This window comes from Apus apus, chromosome 3 (assembly GCF_020740795.1).
Source record: "Apus apus isolate bApuApu2 chromosome 3, bApuApu2.pri.cur, whole genome shotgun sequence".
In the NCBI taxonomy this organism is placed as follows: Eukaryota; Metazoa; Chordata; class Aves; order Apodiformes; family Apodidae; genus Apus; species Apus apus.
Genome location: NC_067284.1, coordinates 23,255,903 through 23,270,193, shown reverse-complemented (window position 1 = coordinate 23,270,193; position 14,291 = coordinate 23,255,903). Strand labels below are relative to the sequence as shown.

The window sequence follows — 14,291 nt, the reverse complement described above, 5'->3', positions numbered from 1 at the left end:
ATAAAACTAGTGTAATAGTTAATACTATACTTTATAAAATCAACTGCTGCCATTAATGCTTTGGAATTAACTTGTTAAAGATGAACTTTGCATCTACAGACATGGTTATTGGTTCTCAGATAGTACTACAGGTGAAGAAAAGCACAGATACAAAACCAGAAAGTCAATTCCCTTTCAGCTGTATTACAAAATATGCTTCCATGACAACAAAAATAGATTTAAAATATCAACCAGTAAAAAGTAAATGAGACTAGAAAAAAGGTGGCAAAAGGTCTGTGTCACAAAATATAAAGGGATTATTTCATAATAATTATAGTAATAATTATTAATGTTTTCCATGCTATGAAAATATTATTTACATCTTGGCCTATTCATTTTCAGGACAGAAAGGCTGCCTCTTGTTTATTCAAAGAAGAAAATAAGTTCACTTTTAAAGTGACTGTAGATGTACTTCAGGTGTCAATTGTCCATGCCTGTGGTGTCACTGTAGCAGTTTTTAGGATAAAATCACCATACAACAGAACTTTCACATCACACTGATTTGAGCAAGATTTCATTGCCTGCAACTGCCCAACTTTCCAAAGGCATCCTATAAATACTTCCCCAGGAGTAGAAGACAGACGTTACCTTAGCTCTATTTAAAGATCAGGTAGAACGAATCAGGAAAGGAATCCAAAACTGCATGTGGTCAGCTGCTGAGGAGCACTGGGGAATGCCCTGCACTGGGGAATGCCCTGCACTGGGAAATGCTCTGCACTAGGGAATGCTCTGCACTAGGGAATGCCCTGCACTGGAGAATGCCCTGCACTGGGGAATGCTCTGCACTAGGGAATGCCCTGCACTGGACAGCTCCAGCATGGCTTTGTCCAATGCCTTTTTCTGGCTACTATTGACCAGTGCCATCAAAGCAGGAACTTCTCCTTAGCTACAGTGATTACTTAGCATAAGTAGATGCATGTATGCATGCACAAAGATGAAACTCTCCTTTGCTAGAAACACTTCTTCTGTGGGCAGGTACCTTATTTAAATCCAGACTGGAAAAGAAAGTAAGAGATAAATTTATTGCCTTTACTCTTTAAGAAATAAAAATCAAGCTTTTTCCTTGGTACTGCTTGGCTTCCTCAAAGACAACTACGTGCTTCCAAAAATTAGGTGCAGCTGTCCTCTCTTCTTAATGAAATCCTCTGCATTCTGGCTTCCCTTCTCCTTTCGGCAAAAGTTGTCTTGTTCATTTCAGCTGAGTCATGAGCACATCATGACCATGTGGGCCTCTTTGCACAGCAAATGGACTTAATCACAGGGGCATACAATTACATTCCTTTCTCTTCGTTGCAAATTCATCAGGGAATAACAAACATAAAATTCTATTGTCTAGGACCTTAAAAAAATCGCTGTTATTCCTATTCAACAATCTTCCTCCTCTTTCCCACCCCTCATTCTTTACCATGGCAGAAAATGACTTTATCTTCTATTATACTTCAGGTGCCTATTTTTCACAGTGTAACAGATTGCCAGCATTTACATGTATTTTATCATCAGTGATTTCTCATGATTTTTGTAATTCTACATGGGACCTGAAGGATTCTCAATTTTACTTTTCAGGAATAGGAAGAATCTTCTCCAGGTCTATTATTTCCCTGTATTTCTCTATGTCAACTTCTAGCCAGAGCTATTCAAAAAGTCATTTAATTTATTTGGTTGGTTTGCTCAGAGTTGCCATTTGAACCTCGTTTTTTCTGCAACTGACAATTTCTTGAGGACAAAGAGGATTCTTTTTCAGTAGATGAAGAGTTTGAGTTTCCTTTCATTAAGATAACTGGGGGGGGGAATTGTCTCTGAAAATTCCCCTCAACATATTAACGTCTTTTATTTTTGCATTTCCACCTAAAGTTTCCTTTGTTTTAAGTTGCTATGAACGAAAGGGGTCTACTCTTTACATAGCTTCAATATTCCTGTCTGTACTTCTCCACATTATACAGCCTCACGAGTTGATGGTGAGTCTCATGCTGTATCTGAAAAATTCTCTCACTTTCACCAACCTAGTTCTGCTTCCTCCTAAGGGAAACCTTTTAAAGTAAATGCAGTAACTAGGCAGATACCCTTTCACTTGGTAAGGAACCGTGTCCCCTCCCTTCCCAAGATACTGACATTCAGTTTGACTTAAATTCTGCCAGAAGTGATCTACTTTATCACTCAGTCCTGTGCTACCAATGCCAAGATTCTAGGAGCTTGAGACCCCCACATCCACATCCACCCTCCACAACCAATCAATCCTCCAATTAAATGGAAGTTTAGCATTATATAACTTTCCCCTGGGTTTTTTATGTGGGCATAAAGGCTGATATCAGAGAGCCACTTCCCACAGACTGCTTTATTGTTTTGAAACACTTCCCACAGCTTTGAAAGGAATGAATTTATGCCCCAAATAGTCCAACAATGGTCCAGTCCCACTTCTTCCAATTTCATAGTTCTTCTGCATAATTCACCCACTCTTTAAGATACTGTACAGATATGCCTGCCTTCTCTTCTCCACATAAGACACTGTAGATACACTTAAAGTGTTTATTTTCTCCTCTGCCTTTTTATTTAAATCAGAATACTGTTCTATCTTTTCTACTTGCAGTGAGGAAAGGGGAAACAGTAGGAAACGAGGGTCAGATCCCAAGTGCAAGTAAGTAGGAACATGTTGATCTGGTCAAAGAGAGCTGCGGTTACAGGAGACATTGATTTAAACAGCCTTGCTTAGATCTCCATCTAATAGGAGTCTGGGCTGCAGTTCCAAGAGATCCCAGGAGATCCCAGGTGGTTTAAAGACCAAGAAAAAGAAATTATTACATTTAGGGACACTGAAGGCAGTACATACTTTTCTAATTGCACCTACAATTTGAACCTTGTGTCTGATGTCAGAATCATACATCTTCCCGCAAATGGAGATATTACACCAATAGTCTAGAAGGCCTATCCTGGGACCACGTGGTGCCTTCCCTTGCAGCTCCTCTGCTAGTTTAGCAAAAGTTCACAAAGTTTTGCACACTTTAGTGAAGCTAGGGTTATACCACATGATTTTAAACTGAGCTCAATAATCTGGTAGGTTAATGAATTGTACTGTTGGTACAACTATGTAATGTTATTTTGATCCCTCCACTTAAGATACTGAAAACTACTGTGAAATTAAGGAACTCATAAGGGGGTGAGGATTAGAATTACCAAATGAGACTAAAAAAAAAGCACAAGGTACTCCTGACAACAAAGACTTCCCAAGTGTCTGTTAAAGGCTGAGCCTACACCTACTCCTGCTGTTACACCTACTTCAGTACCCTTACATATCTTCAAATCACCTTCACTGGGCTCACTTTTACATGTTGCAAAAGTTTTGACTAAAAAAAAGAAAAAATTTGGAAATCATTAACTCTACTTAATGAAGAAAGTGCAGACTGTTTTAAAATATTTTGGAAAATACAAGCTGGCATGCTTTAAAAATTGTTGGCTAAATCTCAAACTAGAGCTCAGGGGGTTATTTTCAGCTTTTTTTGTTGATGCAGGATATAAATGCATCCAGGCAAGTTAGAACATGTTTTATCATCACCATGGCTCTGAAGATTACACAAAAGAAAGGGGAAAAGAACTGACAGCTTGGGTAATGAAAATCAACGCTGTACACCATCTCCCACAGCATTCTGCTGGAAAAGCTGGCAAATCATGGCATAGACAAGTGTCCTCTTCACTGGGTAAAAAACTGTCTGGATGGCCAGGCCCAGAGAGTTGTGGTAAATGGAGTCAAATCTAGTTGGCAGCTGGTTACCAGTGGTGTCCCCTAGGGCTCCATTTTGGGGCCAGTTTTGCTCAATGTCTTTATCAATGATCTGGATGAGGGGAATGAGTGCACCCTCAGTAAGTTTGCAGGCACCCAAGTGGGTGAGAGTGTCAATCTGCTCAAAGGAAGGAAGGCTCTGCAGATGGCCCTGGATAGGCTGGATCAATGGGCCAAGGCAAATTGTATGAGGTTCAACAAGGCCAGGTCCTGCATTTTGATCACAATAACCCCATGCAATTCATATGAGGAGCAGCTGAGGGAACTGGGGTTGTTTAGTCTGAAGAAAAGGAGGCTGAGGGGACACCTCGTTGCCCTCTACAATTACCAGAAAGGAGGTTGTAGTGAAGTGGGTGTTTGCCCCTTCTCCCAAGTAAATAATGATAGGACCAGAGGAAATGGCATGAAGTTGTGACAAGGGAGGTATAGATTGGATATTAGAAAGAATTTCTATACAGAAAGAGTGGTCAGACACTGGAACAGCCTGCCCAGGGAGGTGATTGAGTCATGAACCCTGGAGGTATTCAAGAAACTTGTAGCTGTGGCACTTCAGGGCATGCTCTAGGGGCTTAGGTTGTGGGGGGGGTTTTGTGGGTGCTTTTTGGTGGGGTGTGTGTGGGTGTGTGGTTTTTTGGGTTGTGTTTGCATTGCTTTTTTGTTGTTGGTTTTTTTGTGTTGATGGTTGGACTCGGTGATTTCAGTGGTCTTCTCCAACTGTGACAATTCTGTGATTCTGTGATTTGACAGGCTGGACAAAATAAATTAAAAAAAAACAACAACAGAGCTTTGGGTAGAGTAAATGGTCTTTAAAATATACAAAAATGTTCTGAGCTAACCAAATATCAGTGTTAATGCACACTCCAACCACAGAAGCTGGGACACACTTCATTCCTAGAATTCAGCTTCTGTCTTTCAAAGACAGCATGGATAGAGACGCTCTTCTTGTATGTTCCACAGATAAAATCATGTTAAAAATCTGACAAATTTTGTCACATAAGAAAATATACAGCATGCTACAGCTGTGGATATGCCATGTCCAGACAGACACATTTAGAGCCCTCCCAAATAAACTTAACTTCCCAACTAAAACATTCAAAAACCCAATGTTCACTTCAAGGCCTTTTATGCCCACACACAAGCCTGCACACTTCAAAGCAAGCTGCCTGCTTCTACCAGCAGATTATACCTACACCAAAGATGGGGATGGCAGAGCTACATCCCAGACCACTTATTAGCACCTCTTATTTACACGGTACCACTACCACCGCCTCTAAGGACAGAGAGATGAGCATATGTGAGGCAGCAGCAGGACCTGCCACACACCTCTGCTATACATGTCTCACTTCACATAGGACTGCAAGAGAAGCAAACTTTCAAGGTAACTGCAGTGCTGTCTTCACCTCCACACAGCCCCCTTATTCCAGTTCGTACCTCTCTTTATCACCTTCCCAACAGCCAGAAAGTGCGACACTGAGACTTCAGCCCTTTCTCAAAGCCTGGGAGAGGGAGGAGAATTGGCTGGGGCAAATAAAAAGGGAAAGGAAAACAGCCTGAAAAAAAATGGATGGCTGTAGAGGTATCAAGAGTCACCCACAACATGGGATAGTGGGGAAGACAATGAGGAGGGCTGGTTTGGATGGAAAGTGTGAGGGAATGAAAGAGATCCTGCTGCCACAAAGCTCCCCCAAACCCTTCCTGTCCTAAAAATGCCCTGAGCCCTCCTCATACCTCTGTCCCTATGCCAGTTCCTAGAAGACCCCTGCCAATGGCAGGTGGTCCTTCACGCCACTTCTCAACACCTCCTGCCCCCAAAGAGCTTTAATCTATCCCAGCTTCTCCTTGCCTTCCCAATGCAATCTCCAGATCTGCTCATTTTGCCACATCAGTATTTATTTCTGTCTACACTGCTAAGAGGCGCCCAGCTTTTTCTTATTAGTAGTTCCATGTTTCATGCCTCAAACCAGAGCTTCAGAGCAAGCTACTGGAACTAACCATGGGAGAGAAAAATCTTGGAACATAAAAGTCTGAATTATGAAGAAGCGTTAGAGTACTAAAATACAAGGTGGAAATTTAGATTTCCAATGTGCTAATGCAGTACTCTTAACGAGCTTGCTTTGCACTGACAGAGAAACCAAGGAAAAATGTAAATCGCTCACTGGCATGAACGATAGTTTTATTTTTCACCACATCAAGTCCAAACAAACTTCCCTGCAATTTTTGCATGTTCTTAGTTACAGAGAATGTCTCATTCCAGTGTCTGTGTGTTTTACTTAGAGCTACTATTAACTTCTCACTATTTAATCCTCTTTTATTACAGCATAAAACACACTGATTAAAAGATCAATTACTCAATCCAACATTGAAATGACATAAATCACATAAAATTCCAAAAGATTTAGATGTATTTACTTTGTACTCTTATTTTCTTTCATAATATTATTCAGTATGATCAACACTGCTCATCTCCCTGGTTTCTATCAGTTGTTAATCACGAATAGTGTGTCTGACATCTACCCTGGAAGGCTAAATCAATCAGCGCTGCTTTAAAACAATGTCTGTGCAGATTAATGGTAACTGAGAGAAGTTTCTTTTCTAAGTCTCACAGTCCCCCACTACCATCAAAACTAGTAATTTTGTCTATGCCCCCCATGGGTCTAAGTTTGATTTTTTCCATGGTCAGCCCAGTTCCAAATGAAACCACACAGAAGCCTTGCAGGGCTCAGCCTATTTTCATGGGCAAAAAAAGAGAAAAAACACCAGTATTTATTGTCATGGTGGAGCAATCTCCTTAAGAATTTTCTTCTTACCCCTAGATTTTACTCCAGACTAGCAGAGTTGGCTACTTATAAGCAGACCCTGGCTGCTGAAGCTATTTCCAATGCCAAGATCTGTGTGTGGTCACTGCTGGTGCTCAAGGAGGTTCACTGGATTCTCCAGGCACAGGATGCAGAGGAGGCATCAAGCCCTACCCTCCCACACATGCTCCAGCACAGGAAAGCCGAGGACATGCTGCAGAAGGACAGGGTGCTGAACCACACACATCTCTATTGCAAAAAACTCTTCTAGAGACTTTCCCGTTTTGTGTAGTTGGGGGAGATAAATTCTCTGGCCATCTCCTTGTGACTGTTGCCCTGGGTCAGAGGGCAAAGCTCTCCTTGCACACTTTGTAGGCTCACCCTTCCTAAAGCCCACATCTTAAGATACTTCAGATACACACAACTATGCTAATGGGTAGTTTTCACACATCTTTAACGTAAAACTTGGATCAGTGAAGCTTTGAAATATGTCAGGGCCCTCACAGCATTAACAGGCCTTTACTAGCCCATGTCTGCAGCCCAGGACCCCATATCAGCCCCCCAGGGCCATCAGCCCCTGCCGAGCAATGCCGCAACAGGGCCAGTCTCCAGCTCCCCACAGCCCTGCCAAGCCAGGGGCCAATATCCCAGCCTGGCCCCAGCCCATCCCCATCCCTGGGAAGGTGCCCGATGCCTGGGGCTGGGGACGGGCCTTGGCTGCCAGGCCCTGCCTTGTTGCATCTCCATGGGGAGCCCCACCGCTGTGCCCTGACTAAACGTGTCCTTCCAGATGATTAGGAGAAACTGACAGCATACAGGGCAACAAACAGACATCAGAAAAACTAAATGCAACACAATATATAACGTGCATTTTGGTGTCTTCAAGCACTCTAGACCACCCCACTGCCCCTGGTGTGACAGGAGGCATGGGAAGTGGCTGAGCAGGAAGCAGCAGAGGATGCTGCATGAACAGGGCATCTTCAGCAGGCTTACTGGGCTCAGCTCTGGTCATGCCAGCTCCAAGAAGAAAAAAAAAGGTAGAAACAAAGACATCTTAATAACACAGAATACTAAGAGCATTAAAAAAGCCCGTAAAGAGTAAATCAGCTTTAGTCAATATCTCTCTAAAGTAGTAAGGGCAGAATACAGGGACACAACTGTACATGCAGTTTGAACAGGAGGAAGAAGAATGGAAAATCTAGTATAAAACTTAGGCATAAGAGTGAAATATTATAAATGGATTACTGAGCTTTACAAAGCCACTTTGTTGATATGCTTAACTATCACCAAGACTGTGAGTTCGCAGTCAGGCCTCCTGGTAGTCTCTGCCATCCCTGGAGCCAGTAAGAGACCTGGAGAGGTCATGTAGTGTCTTAAAAGCAGAAGGCACAGTCACTCTTGCCTTCAGCATTTCTGGCAAATGTTTCTTAGATCTGATGCTAAAAAGCTCTGGTGAAGGAGATTCCACACCGTGCCTAGACAATCCAAAGCCTATATTATTATTGGACACGACTTTCCCAGCCATTTAACCTAAGCTCTCCTGCTGCAGCTCAGCATGCCGGTTCTTGTTACATCTTCACTGGATGGAGAGAACAGTTGGTTTCCCGCCACTCTGCAGCAACCAATTACACCGTGAAGATTGTTATCACATCTCTCATCAGCTGTAACATTCCACTTATTTCTCTGTTTTCTCATAGGTTGTGTTTTCTAGATCTCTGGTCACCTTTGCTACTCATCTCCTGCCTAACTGGACAGACTCTGCTGAAACTGTGCTGTCCCAAATCTCATATAGTACTGTTACCAGCCACAAACCCCAAAGTCACAACTACCAAAAGATGCCATCACACATCTGCAGTATTCCTGTTGTGCATCCCAAAATGATGTCTTGGTTTTGCAAAACTTTAATAAACTGTAATCTATCAAAGTCTTCATGATGAAAACCAAATTTCCTAAGGAAAATACTTAGTACAGTTTTTCTAAAAAATATTTTGTGCCCATTCTTTATTCACTGTTATGTATTTGGATAATTATTTGAGATATATATAATAAACACCCCCATAATCATTACAGTTTATGGGAAACTTCCAATTAAGTTTACTCAGTCGAATAAACCCACATGGCTTTCTCAGGTGCCTGAAAACTGGAAGACTTTCAGTATCAACCAGTGGGCTGGTTTTCCAGACTGTGAAATCCTTCAATTGGAGACCAGATCCTCCCAGCACAGTGAGTACCATGTACATCTAAGCATTACATAACTGAGCAGGAGTGATCAGAAGCAGCCCAGATTAGGTTCTCTTTCCAGGTACAGAAACAAGTATAATTGCAGTTTTTACAGACCCTTCTACTTTACCTACTATTGCAAAGTCTGAAAGCCCATGCCACAAATTATCAAAGAAGTTAATACACAGGGTCAGTAACTCGTTCCACCCGTGGAGCGAGAATAAAGCAGATTTCTGTAAAGCACAGAAGACTGTAGCACAACATACATGATTTAACCTGGTGCCAATAAACTCAGCGACGGTTTCACGCTAGTACAATCCGCCTGCACGCACGGCGACCACACTGCAGAAGCACCACATCAGCGGCACGGCCCACTTTCAGGAGGCACGAATTTCCATCTCTCAGACGCACGGCTTCTGCCCCCACCGTCCCCACGCCCGGGCTCCCCGGGACAGAGGCCGCCCCGATGGCTGCACCGGCCCGACCCCCCGCCCCAACCCCGCCGCCTCGGGCTGCCCCTCCAGAAGCAGCCCCCGGGCGAGGGGAGCCCACCCGGGCTGAAGTGCCGCCGGGGGTCTCGCCTCTCTCCCCGCTCCCCCCGAGAGCCCCGCTGACCTGCCGGCGGCCGCACGCCCTCCCTCCGCCCGCCGCCGCGCCCCACCTGCCGCAGGGCTCTGCTGGCTGCGGCGCGGCTCTGCCCCACGCCCGCTCGGCGGCGGCCCCGCTCCCGGCCCCGGCCCCGCTCCCGGCCCCGGCCCCGCACCGCCCGCCGGAGCCCGCCCCGCCGGCAGCACCGCCCCCGCCCGCCTCCCTGCGGCCGCGGGGGGTGCCCCGCCCGGCCCCGCGCCCCGGCGCGGTCCTGGCGCGCCCGGCGAGGCGGTAGCTCTAGTGCTCTCCGCACACACCTGCTGTGAGCCCCTGCCCCCCAGCATCCGCGCACCGGCCATCCCACGGTCCTGTCCCCGGTAAGGGGTCGGGCAGACTTTCCCCGGTCTGGAAGAGCATCCAGACCCCGGGCAGCGACCTTGGGATTACCTTGATACGAGAGGGGCAGATCTGTCGTTTGAAGTAACTTGGCAATGGGGCACCTTTCATTTCAAAAGTACTTGGTTTGGGGAGCGTCCTGCAAGATTAGATCTTGTTTGGCCATGCACCTGAGCACTCCTGCTGCACATGAGGTGTCATACTTTTTGAAGTGAAACTGCCCCACAAACCTCCAGAAATCACCACACGACCCTTTCATCTACCTCTGCCGTCCCACCACCACACCAGAGCTCAGGTGCAGAAGCCCTTTTTCTGTCCCTGCAAAACTGCTGACACTTGTTACCCAAGTGCGTCCCTCCCCTTCGTGCCTTTGGACAGCACACACAGCAAGGTGTTGTGACGCAGGAACAGACCTGATCCTGCAGCTGCAAACACGCCCAGATGGGCACCTTGAATAAATTCCTGACCGTCTTCTGGCACTTACTTTTCCAGGCAAAGGGACACGATGACTTTTGCGAGCCCTGGCCTCAGTGACTGCTGTGTCCAGGATAAAGGCTGGTCAGGAGAACACTTTGCATTTGGGAATTGGATGACCAGACAGTGAGCGCATGACTCTCATGTCTGGAGAGGTGTCACCAAAGCCAGGAGTTGGTGTCCTTCCTTTGCACAAACTGCAAGAATCCCTACGCTCAAGAAAAGTGGGGTAAGCCTGGCACAGGCAAAATCATATTTAAGACTTCAGGGGGCATTCCCTAGTTATCCTTTATTCACAGGTTCTACCCAGGTGATGTTCTTCATATCTTCCCCTACATGTCCGTGAAGGTCGTGGAGGAATCTGAGAGCTGTGCCACATGGTTTCTGTCCTCCTGTGAAGGAGTGCATATGGAGAAAAACATTAATTAATTACCTGAAAGTGGCAACTTTCACCAGACTGGATGCCTGGCTAACAGGGGTCCAAGGCTAGCAAGTAGGAAGGAGAATGCAGCTTAAAAGGTTTGGTCAGCCAGGAGACAAATCTGGGTTCAAACCTCACCTCCATATGCTTTAAGATGCAGCTTCTTTTGAGGATCACTGAATGGCAGCAGATTTTTGTGAATAATTAAGGCAGTAAGTGTCTGTTGCATGCTCATACACAAAGTTCAGGCAAAAGTCTCCATACTTGACAGAAAGAGTCATCACTGTCCAGTTTAGTGCAAATAAGAAAGAAATTTTAAAAAATCAACCCAGCTGTTGTCTGGCTATCCAAACACGGCGAAGAATCAAAAGATGCTTTTTGTTCTAAATCGTACCCCAGAAAGGCACCTTTTGGGAACATCTGAAAGGAACATCTTTGATAGCAAGTCTTTGTTTCCAGTCCTCATTCAGACCACACATTTGGAATACAGAGCAGCTCAGCAATGAAGCAGTATCTATGTCATTTTGTGATGATGCAGTGTGATTGCTGCCAGTGAATCTTTCATATGGATGTATATATATATATGTAAAGACATGCATGTGGTTAGTTTTGGGGGTTTTTTTTCTTATTTAAAAGAAGAGCCTCTGGAAGATAGATGCTTAAGGGATTCTGTGTATGATTTGCCCTAGACTACATATTACCTATTTTGATTAAAAAAGCTCAAGAAGCAAAAAAATAATATTTTTTAACTATACCATGCACAAAGAACAAAATTGCACGTGCCAGATCTAAGAGGGCTTAAATCCAACAGAATCAGTATTTTTCAATATGTAGCACCTCTGGGACATTGTTCATGTGAAGTGACTATTTCAATTAACAGTATGAACTATTTCCAGTCATTGGAGGCCAATGTATTGTGACCCCTTAAACATGAATCTTTTGCAAGTTTTGATGATGCTCTTGTTTAACAGCTCTGCTTCCTCAGAATCAGTTTAGAAACATTATAATTCTATATGCATAAACTTTGCCTTTAACAGAATCCACAGTGAAGTCTGGAAAACTAGAGCAGCCGTATCAATCACAATTAGCTATCCTATGACTTACATCCACCCAGGCTTCACTAAAGATATTTTTGTTTAGCAAACACGAAAAGTAAGTCCTGTTAGCCCTTAGGATGGTGATGTCAGAAGAAATCATGCACAGAAGTGGATGTGAACATAGCCCCCAGTAGATGACTGATCTGCCATTAGGATGCTTATCCAACCAATAAGATGCTCCTACCATTACATTATGAAAATGTATGTCATTTTTGGCAGATTATTTATCAGTTTGATACTATTTCTTAGATGCCGAGCACAAGGAGGAAAAAAAAAATACAGTCTTATGTAAAGCACAAAAAAGTATGGTGCCCAGTAGGGCTAAATGAAAGAGAAATTAAATTACAATCCAGACTGAAATCTAAGCATGAATTGCATCTAAATTAGTCATTTTGCAGTCTCTGCTATGTTCCCATCTTGCCCCAAGCCATCAGAAATTGTGTCATCCTCCTCCCACACTGTGAAACCTCTCGATGACTTTCTTTGTCTCAGGATTCTGTGGTTTCAAAAGAAGTTGCTGGTTAGTTACATTAGCCAACTCTGAGTGGAGAGAAAACTGTTTCCCTGTGGAAAATCTCAGGAGTTACACTGTGTTAAATCCATACTGCCTAAATATATTGAAGATTCAATACTGACCAGGATTTTTAAAAGTATCTTCCAAAACCTATTCTTCTATGTCTGTTTTTCTCCCCATGAAAACAGGAAACACATTCTGCAGCCCTTACTCTTCCTTGCTCAAAAAAAAATCTTAATTTTGCTAATTTTTCCCTCTGTGAAGTTTTAACGGACAAAGTAAAACAGGAATATAACTTTGCTCTCCTAACTGAAATGTTTGAAAAAGATAAAACCTACATTAATAACCAGGTTTTTATTGCATTAGTCTTCTTCTGTAACAACTTGCACACTGCTAGTTTTACTAAAAAGATTGACAACATGTTGCTATTGATGTGTGCATTAGCGTTTACAGGGCATAGTCCTGAAGATGCGAGTCATGGAGGTAGCGTGACTCAACATTACAGAAGCTCACGTCTCCTGAGGCCCGTTTCACCAGCCACAAATTCCCCTTCAAACGTAACTTCTAGTTTTTCTAAGTTTGTCTGGCTTGAAGTTTCAGTGAAATTCTGTGCCAATTATTACTTTTGGCAATCCCTACAAGTTGGCAATAAATAGTAGGAAGCCAGCCAGGAACCAGTAAGCTCACAGCTAAGTGCCCATGCTGGACCTGCTCTATTTACACCTGTGTATGACAGATAATTTTCATAGGACTATTCTCACTCCTGGTAAATAGCAATACTTCTTTTAACCTCAGCAGTTTCCTAGAAAAGATTAACACTTCTGATAAACATATGCTTGCCTTTGAATTGCAATATGTAAGAAGACTTTAGGAAACCAGGATCACATATTGCACCCTAATGAGGTCCAGTGCATTTTAGACAGATAGAACTTGAAGCTGCATATGAAATCCCAGTAAATACAGGAGCTGCAGTAAGAACATCACTTTATGCCAATTTATGCCCTAGAAAACTAGCAATGCAAGACATTTACATAATTCTGACAGTAACCACACATTTTTAAACCATCTCTCTAAGATCAGGTTATTTTTTGAGGGACAGAAGTTTGACAACCTCATCACATACTAGCATTTTTGTATTTTATATCACTTCTTCAAAAAATGTACATTGGTTTACCATATTGGCACAGCTAAGATTCAGAAATGAATTCTGCATTATCATGATGAGAGAAAGGACCAATGCTGGGAAACTAGAGCATGAGAAATAAACAACTGGAAAATAGTAGTTGGAGCCCAGGATTTGCAAAACAGAAGTTTCCACAATCCCTGTCATTTAAGCCATTGCTTAAGAAAGCTTGATGTTTGGAAAGTTGTATTTCCATGATTGAAGCGATAGCTCTTCATAGTTTAATGATGATAAAGTAGACACTCTGAGCAATAGATACAAACACCTAAATCAGGTGTCTACTTTCAGAGCCCTATCACTTTACATAAACACTGAAGAGAGACTTCTCCAAGATACATGTAAGAATATTTAGACTAGGTCTTTATCCTTCATTAATAATACAAACCTGGAAAGAAGATACATTATATGAATAGCCCTCATGGATTAAACAGATCTTTCAAAAATGGGGTAGGACGTTTGATTTTCAGTAAATATAGTCACTAACACACAAGACAGAAGTATTTAAAATGCACAGAAACGTTTGAACTTGGGAAAAATATAACTCCTTGGGCTTGCAAGATTTTACAGAAATCTTACAGACACAAAAAAAGTAAATAAAAGCCAGGCTCCCCTCTTTAGGCTGCATAATGCTGTATTAATTCATTAGGCTCATATATACCTCTAGACCTTTTCAGAGTCCCACACTCAGCGTGACTTAGAGTACAGAATCTGTTCCCACATATGTTGTTTTCATAGTTCTCCCAGATAAAATCACTTTGATTTCCCATGAGGGAAAAAAAAAAAAAAAAAAGT

The 14,291-nt window shown here is 43.1% G+C and overlaps 1 protein-coding gene across 1 annotated transcript in view; it reads right to left on the bottom strand.

Annotated features, from left to right (window-relative positions):
* The window catches only part of COL21A1 (collagen type XXI alpha 1 chain), a 102,881-nt gene extending 93,768 nt beyond the window's left edge, over positions 1-9,113 (bottom strand). The window contains exon 1 of the mRNA XM_051614894.1: positions 9,093-9,113. The gene's annotated coding sequence lies outside the window, so the exon portion shown is untranslated. The remainder of the gene's footprint in view (positions 1-9,092) is intronic.
* Between the last annotated feature and the right edge of the window lie 5,178 nt (positions 9,114-14,291).